The sequence below is a fragment of the Pantherophis guttatus genome, chromosome 2, assembly GCF_059756535.1.
Source record: "Pantherophis guttatus breed Tessera chromosome 2, ASM5975653v1, whole genome shotgun sequence".
NCBI lineage: Eukaryota > Metazoa > Chordata > Lepidosauria > Squamata > Colubridae > Pantherophis > Pantherophis guttatus.
The window spans coordinates 24,386,929-24,401,135 of record NC_142064.1 but is presented as its reverse complement, the minus strand read 5'-3'; the positions used below and the strand labels follow the sequence as shown (position 1 = coordinate 24,401,135).

The 14,207-nt window shown below is 39.7% G+C and overlaps 1 protein-coding gene across 6 annotated transcripts in view; it reads right to left on the bottom strand.

Moving 5' to 3' along the window:
• Positions 1-13,677, bottom strand: part of GHR (growth hormone receptor) — a 139,984-nt gene extending 126,307 nt beyond the window's left edge. For 2 of the 6 annotated variants that reach the window (XM_034440812.3, XM_034440815.3), the window contains exon 1: positions 13,149-13,677. The gene's annotated coding sequence lies outside the window, so the exon portion shown is untranslated. Of the gene's footprint in view, positions 1-12,758 lie in introns of all 6 variants that reach the window. The other 4 variants (XM_034440813.3, XM_087888230.1, XM_034440814.3 and 1 more) reach the window with 3 other exon arrangements.
• Between the last annotated feature and the right edge of the window lie 530 nt (positions 13,678-14,207).

The following is a 14,207-nucleotide window of genomic DNA, read 5'->3' as shown; positions in this document are numbered from 1 at the left end:
GAAATTAGTTTTAGGCTTAGAATCCCTTGTTATCTTTCAACATTCAATGTAAATAGATTTTGAAAACTGACCTTAAAAGGTAAGTTTCCCAAGGTTTGCAACAGGCACTTTCAAAATTCCTAAAAACTTTAGCTGAACCATAACTGTTTACAATTTATATCTCTTATTAATTAAGCATATCATTTTGTTCCTCATTTTAAGTGGGGTTTGAAGGTACTTTAAACTTTGGCTGGATATTGCAGGAATTCAGGGCCTGACCATCTAAAGATGAAAGTCAAACATGAACCTTGGTTTCTGATAAACTGGGGCAGTTGAGCATTTTAGATTTGGGGGGTTTTAATATAAATTATATGTTATGTATTGTATATTTTTAACGGGTTGTTTTATTGTTGTGAGCCGCCCTGAGTCCTCGGAGATAGGGCGGCATATAAATTTTATTAAATAAATAAATAAATAAATAAATAAATAAATAAATAAATAATCACACTATAGTTTGGCATCCATGAGTCAATGCACACATTTCTTCAACAAAAAACCAAGGTTTCTTGCCATATTTTTAAGAAATGTATAAATGTTGATCAATTTTATATATTGATGGAATTTTGGGAAATTCCACATTTTGAAATGCCCATATTTATTTGGAATCTATGAGCGTAGAAATCAATACTTTGCTTAAAATGTGACGTGAAAACAAGACAATTTTTAAAAACATGAGTTGATCACTTATTTTTATTCATTAATAGTTTAAAACTGGGTGGGAAAATAGGTACCGTATTTTTCAGTGTATAAGATGCACTCCCCCCAAAAAAGTGGGTGGAAATGTCTGTGCATCTTATAGAGCAAATGTTGCTAAAGATCCGCCCACCTGCCGGCCCCCACCCTTCGGCCTCTGCCTACCAGCAATTTGCCTCCTTACAGCAAACAGCCTGGTCAGCTTCAGAAGAGCCTGATTTAGCATGAGCAGCAGATAGGCGGTTGGATTGGCCTCCCAGAATACCATCAATCAGCTGTTCCAGGCTGCGGGGATCTCCACCACCCATCGCCACTGCTGCCTATCGCCGCCTCTGTGTGTCCCATTTTCAGCCTCCGTGTCCCCCATTTTTGGCCTCTGTGCCCCCCATTTTTGGCCTGTTCCAGGCGGCGGGGATAGGACGTGGCGGCGGCAATCCCTCCTGCCTGGAACAGGCCAAAAACAGGATGCATGGAGGCCAAAAATGGGGTGCACAAAGGCAGTGATAGGTGGCGGCGGTGATGGATGTGACGGCAATGGGCAGTGGTGATCCCTGCAGCCTGGAACAGATGATATACAGTAATCCGGGAGGCAGATCCAACCGTCAATCAGCTGCTCGTGCCAAATCAGGCTGTGCTGAAGCTGACCAGGCTGTTTGCTCTTTGCTGCAAGGAGGCAAATTGCTGGAAGGCAGAGGCAGATTTTTTTTTGTTCTTGTTTTCCTCCCCAAAAGCTAGGTGCGTCTTATAGTCCGGAGCATCTTATAGTCTAAAAAAATATGGTAAATCTGGAACAATTAATTGATTTTGGGTGATTTGCAATAGATTTCCAGCTGATTACCAATAGCAAGGATACAATGATTCCCTTGCCATTGTTGTAAACAGGGTAACAAGGAGCAACAATTAACATTGCTTATATCATGATCTATTTTGCATCATTTGCATAACGATGTCATGACACCCAAGACATTATAGGAGCATCTGTCAAATGACTTTGTTTCATCAAATAGTCTCTACTGTTTAAATAGGGAGAGTTTAAGGTGCCATGATTGGATATTTTTGTGGCAATGTTCTGTTCACTTCTGTTGCTTAGAGCATAATTTCCTGGTTAGAATTCCACAATTCTAAATTTTCTAAGCCAGGTTTTTTTTGCATATACCTCAATTAATAGAGGTATATTGATAAATGCTAGGTTGGATGAATCACAAACTGGAATTAAGATTGACAGGAAAAATATCAAGAACAGCAGACGATACCACTCTAATGGCAGAAAGTGAAGAGAAACTAAAGAGTCTCTTGATAAGGGTGAAAGAGGAGAGTGCCAAAGTTGGCTTGAAAATCAAATAATATTATTAAATATTATCATTATTTAATTTTATTAAATTAAAAATATTTAATTGATTAAATTAAATTATTATTAATTTAATTAATTAAATTATTAATAATTTATTATTAAATTATTAAAATTATAATTATTTATTAAAAAACTAAGATAATGACATCCAGTCCAATCACTTCCTGACCAAAGAAAGGGAAGAAATGGAAGTAGTGACGGATTTTATTTGGGGGGGGGGGGGTGTTTCCAAAAACACTACAGATGGTGACTGCACTAATGAAATTAAAAGATACTTTCTCTTTGGGAGGAAAGTTATGGCAAAGCTAGGCAACATATTAAATACAAAGACATCATTTCATACATTGCTACTGGGAAATCCATAACTTTGACCGGATGGATCTTGTTGACAAAAGTCCATACAATCAAAGCAATGGTTTTCCCAGTAGTAATGTATGGCTGTGAGAATTAGACCATAAAGAAATCTGAGCGTCAAATGATTGATGCTTTTGAACTCTGTAGAGTCCTTTGGACTGCAAGGAAATCAAATCAGTCAATCCTAAAGGAAAACCCTGGCTACTTTCTGGAAGGACAGATACTGAAGTTGAAGCTCAAGTACTTTGGCCACCAAATTAGACAAGGGAGTCAAACTCGCGGCATAACGTTGTTGTCACGTGACTTATCTCAACCTTTTTTTCCTTCGCTAAAACGGAGGTGGGCGTGGCAAGAGCGTGACACATCCTGCCTGTGGTCCACGAGTTTGATACCCCTGAAATAAGAAAAGATGACTCATTGGAAAAGACCCTGATGTTGGGAAAGATTGAAGGCAAAACAAGAAGGAAATGGCATAGGATGAGATGGTTAGATAGTGTCATCAACCCAGTGAACACAGGTTTGGGCAGACTCCATGAGACAGAGAAGGACAGGTATGCTATGGTCTGTGGGGTTACAAAGAGTCGGGCACAATTTAGCAACGGAACAACAACAACAACTGATAGAACTCTGGAACAAAACCAAACAGATTCTTCCTGTATTTATAGGCAAAGCATAATAGGAAAGATGTAAAGGGCTATTTTATTTTACTTTTAAGTAATTAAAAAGATATATTGGAATATGTGAATAGATATATCATCTTAATAAAATTCTCCCCATCTTTTCAGGATTTCTATTTCAGTACTGCATTAATTATGAAAGACTAGTTTTTTGCGCAAATAGTTTCATTATTGTGACAAAGTAAATGTATCTGTCAAACATCTCCCTTCCATTTGAGTCATCCTAGGTAGACAAACAATTTATATGATAAATAGTAGCATTAAATCACTGTGTTTCAAATAGCTTATTTCTGTTCAAGTATCTTACTTATGAGGCAGGTGTCTTAAAAGCACAGAGAAAATAGAACATATTGTACTAAGCATGGTTTGTTTAACTAGTTTATTAGCTAAGCCATAACTTTCTGGTTTTGCACAACAGATGAAACCCCTAAACATGATTAACAAACCACAATGGATGGCTTCAAATATCTTGCTAAGCCACTAACCAACCTTATCATGGTTTAGCTGAGGGCCTGCTGAACTCTTTGGACTGGGGGTACATTAGAAAAGTTGTCACCCTCTCAGCCAAGCTTCACAACTCATCACTTTGCTGTCTCCTTAGTGTTACTAGATGTCAGAGACAGTAAACAACTAGAAAAGTGGCTTTATCTCACCAGTGTTCCCACCATAAGAAGAGTGGACAGAATCAAGAAAAATAAGTGTGCCTAGATTTTCTGGGAAATTTTTTTTGATCAGATAAAACACCACAGTCCAAGCTTGTCTCCACAGAAGCTTGCCCTGCTGCCAAGGGAAGTAAAAGTGCCATTTCAGAACAACAAAAAGTACTTAAAGAAATTTATTTTGGACAATCTTATAAAAAAGTAGGAATATTATTAGGCCTATGTTTCACACAGCAGAAGAGGCAGAACTTTGGCACTGAGTAAAAAGAAAAGAGGAGACAAATAAATGTAGAATCCACCAGCTTTGCAATCAATCTTAAGATTCCAAAGATGGAGTTCTAAGCATCATTCACTGCATATAATTCCATAATGTTGAGCATCAAAAAATATTCCTAACATATATATATTCTATGTTTCCATACACATACGCACATTCTATTTCACCAATCACTTGTCCATTAATCTGCCACCTGCATTTAATCAGCCATTTAAAAAACACTACAAGCTTTATTTTAGGTTAATTTATAATTTAGGTTAATTATGGATTAAAAATTAACAATAATTATACAATAAGAAGCCGAAGTTTCTTAACAACCTCCCCAATTCAAATTATGCCTAGAAGATAAATCTAGCATCATCTATGTATAGCAAAATAAAACAATGGTTTACCAACCAGACTAGATGGCAGACAATATTCAATGTACCAAAAAAAAAACCTCCTAATAAATGAATGTAGGTGGCAAATTACCACAGGGCTAACAAGTAACCTTGTTTGATACTTTTTCAGTTACAGATAGCTCACCTTTCTTGAATGGATGTCATCACAGAAAATATGCATCTCTTACTCCACTATAGTTTCCCCCCAAAATCGTCTTTTAAGATCAAATGCTGACTTGAGGTGAACAATAGCTTACACAGAGTGATAATTATCTGGAATTAAATCTACCACCATTAATTTATAAACCTGTCTTTAGATGTGATTATAGTGCATCTGTGACAGAAAAAAATGTGCCTCAAGCAGGTGCCTTCCCATCCTGTCTATATATCTGTGGAAATCAAACCACCTTGCCAGTGGTTTGATAGTTGCTTAATCAATCAACCTCATTACAATTGTGGCCATTCTTTAACACCTTCTAAGTGAAATGTAAGGCATTGTGAGAGAAGACTTTAATGCAAAGTAATTTTCTCATTCTTTCAAAATGTAACTCTATGATTAGGGTTCTCTTTTCCTAAAGCTACCCCAAGTTACTAATGTAATCCTTGGCTTACAACCATTTGTTTAGTGACCATTCAAAGTTAAAATGGCATTGAAATAAATGACTTATGACTGTTTTTCACGTTTACAATCCCCATGGTCACGTGACCTAAATTTGGATAGTTGGCGATTGGTTCATACCATGTTTCCCCGAAAATAAGACCAGGTCTTATATTAATTTTTGCTCCAAAAGATGCATTAGGGCTTATTTTCTGGTTAGGTCTTATTTTGGGGGAAATACGGTACTAAATGTACCATCTGGGTGACAATCTTAACTGGGGCTTACTTGGGGGGGGGTAGGGATTATATTACGAGCACCCTGAAAAATCATGCTAGAACTTATTTTCCGGTTGGATCTTATTTTCTGGGAAACAGGGTATTTATGAATATTGTAGTGTCCCGGTGTCATATGATCATTTCTTGCAACCTTCTGACAAGCCAAGATCAATGGGGAAGCCAGATTCACTTAACTAAGTCACTGTTACTAACTTAACAACTGCACTAATTCAGTTAACAAGTATGTTGGAAAGGTGACAGGGAAAAAAACTCACTTAGCAACTGTCTTGCTTAGCAACAGAAATTTTGGGCTCAATTTTGGTTTTAAGTTGAGGACTATCTGTACTGCTGCAAAATATCAAACTGAAGGAGTCAGAGAACGATGAAGATTATTATCAGAATTTAAAAGTGCCTTATAAATGGGTAAAATCATTTTAAAAGCATTGATTTTAAATTTTGGGGGCTTATTAATGAAGCAGATTTAAAATGTTATTTATGAACCAAAGGGGGTGTTTCTGGAGCAAAATGAAGCTCTTAGAGGTACAATAACAAGGGATGTGTTGTTTTCCTTCTGAGATCCAAGGATTTGAGAGAGACAAAAAAAACCTCACAGCTCAGCATGGAGCTGCATGACAGCTTTGCAATTTCAGCAGAAAAGGCCTTTTTTCTTTGACAGCCTAATTTATTTGACCTCTGTAAAAAGAAACTGGAATTCCAAACACAACTTACGTCCTGTAAAATCTAAATGTTATAGTCTCCTTTACAGGCATCAACCCGTTTACAAGGTTGAAAACACCGTGAAAATCAACATGTTTTAAGGATGACACTGGATTTTTTTTTCTTCCTAAGACTCTTAAGGATTGACCAGCTAATCTACATATTGGCCACCCATGTAGAATGGAGACTTTGTACTACCTACATGGTATTTATTTTATAACCCTGTCAAAGACTGTCAAAATGGTTGTGGGGGAGATCAGGGTAAGTCTGAGCATATTTTCTCAGGTCAAATGGGATCAGCAAAGTTCTTCTAGACTGCCAGATTTATTCTGTTTCAAGCAGAAAATCAGATCTCCACCAGCTTTTCTCAGCCTGGAAGTCATATAAATTAGGAAATTCTGGAGGTGCAAACACATAAACTGGAGGGAGGGTGTCTAGTTAGGTAAGTTTCACATTTTTATTTAGTAAAAAAGGAGTCTTGTATATTGGATATTGTAATGGCCTTCAATCTGGTTTATGGAGGGCATCTTGGAAAGTTTCTTCACTAGGAAAGTTTTTCTACCAGTCTTGAGTCTGCAAAAACTATACTGGAATTAAACTTTTTGCCCCCAATGCCAATCCTACTGTTCCTTCTGTTTTAAATAGCTGAAGTCAGCTGACTTCTAATCAACTGTTAAGTAATAACGCTTCATTGATTTTACTCACTTTTTGGCTGCTCTTGGACAGAGTCCAAATAAGGAGGAATATCAGTAAAGTTCCATGAAGATATGGAGGGCAAAATGAACAAAGTCCCTAAATGTCATACATTCCCATCTCAATTTCACTGAGACCTACTTTTACAAATAGGTACAAGTAAGAGGGGCATAGAAAGAAATATGAGGCAACAGAGATAGAAAGCAATAAAGTTCTGAACAGTTGCAAATCCAGCCATTCCCCAGTAACACTGGTCAAACCATTGGCAATAAGATGGACAGTGCTAGGTCAGTCAAAATCATACCAGCATGTTGTAACTAGGGACCCTCCACATGGATGCCAGCTTTGCCCTTCCCAAATTAAAAGTAGCATTTTCACTTTGATGGGAAGTGCTAAGTAAGTACCCCAATCTTCCTTACACTAGCTAGTGCTCCCCAGGTGGAACCACCTATCCATGGCTTCAGAGGCAATGCTGCAAAACTGTTACCTTTGGAGCAGCAACTAAGTTAATTAACATCTGAAGCAGGGGTGAAATTCAGCCGGTTCTATCCGGATTGTGCGATCCGGTAGGGACTGCGCAAAGCCCCGCCCATCCACATGGACATCATTACGTCCCTTTTTTGCGACAATTTTCAGCCTCTGTGCATGCGCAGCGTGTGCACATTTGCGAACCGGTAGGGAAGGTAAGTGAATTTCACCCTTGATCTGAAAATCAGTTCAGCTGCTAAGCTTGCTAGAAATCCAAGTATACACTGACTTCAGATCTATGCAGTGCTTTCATAAGGAAAAAAATGTGATACAAATATAGACTATTTCAGAGACACAGTGAGGTAAGAAAACCTGTGATAGCTATGCATAGATGCACTATCACTGGGTATATAGCTGGGTATTTGAAAGTTGTATTCTATATGCTGTACATGTAGTCCTCGCTATTCATTCAGGAATCGTTCAAAGTTACAATGGTGCTGAAAAAATAATTTTACAACCTATTTACGATCTTTGTAGTGTTCCTCAATCATGTGACTGCTATTATAGTTAGTACATGTTATCCTGTTCCTGATCTGTGTTTTTCTTTTTTGCCCTCTTACAAAGCAGAGAGATTGGAAAGAAAGTAAACTGTTTGCTCTTCTATACATCAGAAAGCAGTGTGACCATGCCAGCAGCCTGGCACTGGGAGTAATGGCATGCTATGAAAAAAGCTTAAAGTACTCTCTTGAAATCTCTTTCTCTCCAACCTCTTCTTTGTCTGATCCATTCTTCCCCTCCCCTCAGAAACACTGGAAAGGGATTTCAAGATAATAAAATATTTGCTGTTCTACACATCAAAAACAATATAATCACTTCAGTAAGAGGGAAAGTGTCAGGCAACTTAGCGACCACTTTTCTTAGCAGCAAAGTTGCCAGTCCCAAATAAGGTTGTTAAGCAAGGAGTATCTGGATCAGCAAAAGTTCTTCTATTATGTTTAAGGTATTGCCATAGAAAAGAAAGGATGCTGCAGACATCTCTGATGCAGTTTTCATAGCGATATTCTGTGAATTACCATATGTTTGTCATTTGCTTCTGCTACCTAAATAATAAATTCCTTGTGGCAACATTGTTAGGAGTAAATACTCTTCTGACATAAATTGGCTTGAAAGTGTATTAACTGATAATTTGATATGAAAAACACTGGCTTCTATGTTTTCAGTATGCTCAGGTTCAAGCTCAGTCTTAAGGGCTTGTAATTATGTGTGTAAACAGAGCACCATGACTCTAATACCCTATGATAGGGATGTCAAACTTGTGTCGTCACGGCAGCATCACGTGACTATTGGGACTTTTCCCCCCTTTGCTAAACCGGGTGGGGGCATGGCCAGTGCGTGACACTTCTAGCCCGCGGGCCGCAAGTTTGACAGCCCTGTTCTATGACATTCTTCACCAACTGGGTATCCTCCACATGTCTTTAATTACAACAGCCATCATCCCTATGGCCATGATAACATGAAAACAACATGAACTGAAATGCAGCACATCTGGCAAGTACCAACTGGAGAAGCCTATTCTCTACCACTGTTATCCAAATCATACGTAGGAGGATAATCCAAAATTGATGGGCAGTACATGGCCCCTGCCATTTTTGTTATCCCTGGAACCTTCCTAAACCAACCAATCAAAATTTGCCAGCAAAATGCCAACATTCAATTGGATGAATCTATCTATCTTTTTCTCAAGAACCCGGTTTAATACACTTATTCCATTTTCCTAAAATAAAATAAAATAAAACGAACTGAAACTTGAGCCACAGAATGGCTTTTTCTTTCTTGACAAGCTATTTATTTTTATTCTTTAAAACTTTTCTCCTTTTCTTTAAAGTAATGAATTCCTAGGCTGGCTGGAAATTCAGACTTGGAATCTTTGGACATGTGGGAGGAACCAAACTGGAAAAGGCAAAGCTCAGAGATTCCAAAGAAAGATCCATCTTTCCATTTGCTAAATCTAATTTCTGCATAGCATTAAGGAAAAAAAGCCAGTGGAGGAAATGGTTGTGATATTTCAGTTTAACTACAAAAGAAAAAAAAAAGTGGGAGGTCGAAGGCTGTAACCGCAATAGGATAAAACAACCTGTGTTTGAGGATGATCCAGAAAAGAGGGGTGATTGCAGGTTAGGGCTATAAAGAAATTTAAGATGCTAAATCAAGGACAACACGTCAAATTATTCTGAGAAATGTTAGATGCAGAGGACAGACATGAATGTGATATGGGAACTGGCCAGTGCAACAGGAGGCAGTTTCTCCCCATAAAAATTTAGCCATCTGTTTGACCATCAGCCATAAGAGCTTAAAATGCCAGGGCAAAGCAAGCAGCAAGGATAAACTTTTGGCACATCGATACAATTGTTTTAAATGTTCTTGCATTTGGGATTCATCAGTCATATAACACCACCCAAGCTGGAAGCAGACAAGAAATAAAATGCATGAAAAAGTTAGCTGCCATAAAATGAAAAGGAGATACCCCTGTTTTAAAAAAGCCAACATCAGAGGTTGTCAACCAGCAATGCAATGACTATCTAATTACACAAAACTGCTTACACCCTTTTCTCCTGCATCAGCAATTGATAGCATTCAGTATCAAACTGGATGCAAAATGGATTTGCAACATTGAAATTGTTTTAGTGCAGGCTAGGAGCTTATGCCCTTTAATTTTTTAAACTATAATTTCCGGCCTACATCACTATTGTCTATCAAGTCTGGGGCTGTTGAGAATCACTGTATAGGAACATCTAGAAGCCTAGAAGTTCTTCAAGCTAAACTTAGGTGTTCTTCATGAGTATATGGAGGTTTTTCCCCCACTTTCTCTTCCAATCATCCCAAGCCAGACACTGCCTGGATGAAGTTGACGGAACTTGGAGTTTAATTCATGGGAGAGCATTAAGTTAGGGAAGACTACTATAAAGGGATTGAATTAGAATAGTGCAGAACATTAAGGCAAGTTGCAGTCCCTCAGTTCTACTAAAGATTCTGATATAGACTGGAACCACACATTGTACAGTTCATTGTATAAGTCACAATAGTTGGATTCGTGTATAATATTAAATCATAAAACATGTAATATAAATCAATATAAAGGAGATGTATGCATCATACTATACCAAACCAATAGAGTTCTACCTGGATTTAGCACAAAATATGAACCCCATCCAATTATAGATCTTGATGGCCAAGCTCAGGATGAGAGAACAGCATGGTGGAATCTGTCCATTGTTACTTCCACACAGCATATTTTATCAGGTCACAAAAAACCAGTGAAAGTATTTGAACATTAGGATCTTGGTTAGTTTTAACTCATTTGGTTAGTTTATAGATGTTATACACCCCCCTCCCAAATGAGTTAGTAATATATTGTGCAAATACAGCCATGTTTTTTTATTATCATTATAAAATGAAATTATAAAAATTCTCTCCCCACCCCTCAAGATGTCAGGCTGGAAATAAGGAAACTGACTTGTACATGAAAGCCAGCTAGGTGACTTTGGGCCAATCATTCTCTCTCAGCCTAACACACCTCACAGGATTGTTGTGGGGAAAACAAGAGGAGGAAGCACTATTAGGTATGTTTGCCACCTTGAGTTATTTATAAAAACAATAAAGGCAAGATATAAACAAACCAACCTTAAACTTGGCAATAGGTCTAATAAAATAACACAAATACTAATTGATTGACAATATCAGAAGTATTGTTATACCTTACTTTCCCACCTAAGAAAGGCAGACCAGATCAAACATTATTCTTTTTGTAACTCAGAAAAGGGAAAGCAGCACAGTTGAACACTACTCATAGATATATAGTGGTAAATTAAGGCTATGAACAATCTTCATAAAAACCACGTATTACAATTGCACGTCTATCAATCAGAGCAGTCCTGGCCATTTTTTCTCTCTGCTACACTCAAAGCACAAGAAAAGAACACTTATCTTAAAAGTAGATAAATGTGAAGCCTACTGCTGGTAAGGGTCCCAGGTCTGCCTCCCATTAATGGAAGCCGGGTGGGTGGAATAATTTAAAACTGCTGCTTTAATCCATGTTCCCTTCAGTCTGCACATGCTGTTGTTAGAAATATGTTCCAATAAGCTCAATAATACAAATTCAGAGATTGCAGAGCCTTATTTTAAAATAAAAATGTGTCATAGTAATTAACTGAATCATCCTTACATTTACCAATATAAAAAAATGGGCAGGTATGTACAGTAATCAAAACTAAGTGTGAAGAATTCAATTGTATTTATATTTATTTGCTAGCTTTAACATCATTATATAAACCTGGACAACATGCAGGCAATCCCATGTATATCTTACTCAAAGACAGGTTACACTGAAGGTTCCTCCCAGAAAATTAAATATGGGATTTTAGCCATAATGGCAGCACCTCAAAGATGCTGGCTAAAGAGTAGTTTAACATACAATGATGTAATTCTAGCTAAAGCTAAAATACGCAGTATAGAACCTTTTACACCAGCAGTGGAGAATATCTGAATCATTCTGACATTAAGAGCAAAATTGTTAAAGATGTTATTATGAATTACCTATTTTAAGTTTGCAAAACTATATTGGGAAAGAAATACCATTGAAATTCAGCAGGCAGCATCCATAAAAATTGTGCATCTTTATTTCCCAACAAACCCCAACAGGATTAAGGGGCCGCCTGCAATCTTAACCCATCCTTGAAAAATTTAAATGTTCTGTCTGAATGGATCTTTCAAACCTTTCAGAGGGGAAAACTTAAAATAACCAGCGATTTTAGTTCAGTATTTGGGAGAAAAAAATGAACAGGGCGAACTTAATATGAAGTTGCTGACAAGGATATCTTCAATGTTAAGGACAAGAACAACTCCACCTGTAGCACACAGAATAGCCGGTGGTTTGTCAAAGACTGTCAGAAAGTTTTGTTTCAAATTGCGGGGATCTTTCCAAAGCACGTTACTGACTTTAGCAACCCTCCCAAAGGCAACTGCCTTTTAATAAAAAAAAATCACGTTAAAAAATACCACTTTGGGTTTATGCGTTCACATTTTGCTGCAGCCGTCCTGCTCGCTAGCTCGCTTGCCTTTCAGCTCTCTGGCTTCCAGTCTCTCCAGTGCTCGCCAAAGGAAATGCCTCCACTAGAAAAGGCCAGAGAGAGAATTCGGCGGCCACTTAAACACGCCTCTAATCTGGCCGACTAAATCCAGCTGGACCTCCATCCACACAAACCCTTGGAAGAATTGCTTCGGTCTTCTTTTTTCTTTTCCCCTTCTTCTTTTTAAGGTGTCACAAAGTTCTCCTTTTAGCTCCCACAGATGGAAAACAGCTGGGCTACCGCTCAGGCAACCCTCCAGAAACATCCATTCCCTTGCGTGAACAGAACCAGCCTTTCGTCCATAAAAGTTAGAAACCAGACCGCTTTTTGGGTTTTATTTTGCTACCGATTCCCGCACCGGGACATTTTTTTCCCCCACTCCAGCCCTCCCTTCTCCCCGCACCCGCTTCGCCTCTCCAACTTCCCATTGCCCGAGGAAGCGAATCCTACCCTGGATTTTTCAAGCCTCGGGGAAACTTCCCAGAAGTTGGCGCGCAACAGGCGCCTGCCGTTCCTTCTTCTACCTGAGCGAAGAGTGTTTAAAAAAAAAAAAAGGCGGCCACTTCTCCGGTTCCTTCAAAGGGGGAAAACAAACAAACAAAAAAAACCTCGGCCGGAGCTCATATCCTAGGGCGGGGGGACTCAAATACACAGCCGCCGCAACTTGGTGGAGAAGGAAACGCGGGCACGCCTCGCTTTCCACCCCAGCATCGGTGGGGATTTTCACCACGCGGGTCGCATAAAACAACGAAAAAGACCTCACAATATTCCACCCTTGCACTCCCTCCTCGACCTCCCCACCCCAAAAATAACACCAAAACCCCCCACAGTGCGCCCTACCTCCGTTTGCAGCCAGGCGCGGGGAGACGGGCTTGGGCTTGGACTTGCGCCCTGCCTTCTTGGCGCCGCGTCTTCGCCACGGTGCATGGAGCTCTGGGACAAAACAGCTACGCCCCCGGCTGCGCCCCCCAGCCTGCTTGGCCGTGTTGCGGGCGCTTTACTTGTCACAGCCGCGGTGCCCGTTACCGCCGCCGCCGCCGCCGCCTCTTCTCCTTGCCGTGGCTGCCTGCCCCGGGCGAGAGTTGGGGAGCTCCGTCGCCGGGCTGGGGGACGGGGAGGGGTGGTTGGAGGAGAGGGGTGGGGGGAGAAGTAGCTTCTGGGTTGGAGGGGAGGCAAAGGAGAAAGGGTTAAACCTTTTTAGGACGGGTTTGTTCTCTCACTTTATGATCCCGGGTTGTTGGGGAGGAGGGGGGAAGGGTGCGCTGGCTGGTCGGTCGCGGCCTGAGGCGGGCAGATGGTTGAGGGGAGGTTCCTGCCTTCATGGGAGCTCTGATTGCTGGCCGGGCCGCCGAAAGAGGAGTTGCGAATTGGTGCGTGTCACTTTTTGCCCAGATATTAATATCGCCCTTTTTTTTTTCTTTTCTTTTTGTCAAGGGAGAGGGGTGTGTGTGTGTGTTTCCCTGCCTAGTGCGAGAACTTTAATGCTTTGCAGGGCTGCCTGCAAACGGAGCGATTCAAGAATCTCAGCAATAGCTATCCAATTTCTTGGTGGTGGTGGGAATTCAAAAGGAATGGGGGGGGGGAAGCAAAACTTTCCCCACCCAGTTCTGACTTTTTTTCTAATATTTTTTTTCCTTTTGCCCACTTATGAGCAAATTTTTGGCCTTGCCGTACTTTGGGCTGTCAATATGCTTATATACTGACTGACAGGATACTTGTGGTGTCAATATATTGAATTACAAAGGTGGGACTGCTGCCTTTTTCTGGGCTGAAGGCTTCACCAGGCATTTGAAACCATGCCTGGAGTTGTTCCCCCCTCCAAAAAAAAAAAAGACAGAAAACAGCTTTTATTTTATTTACAATGAAAGTCCGGTAAAGGTAGTTGCAATAATTGCCTCT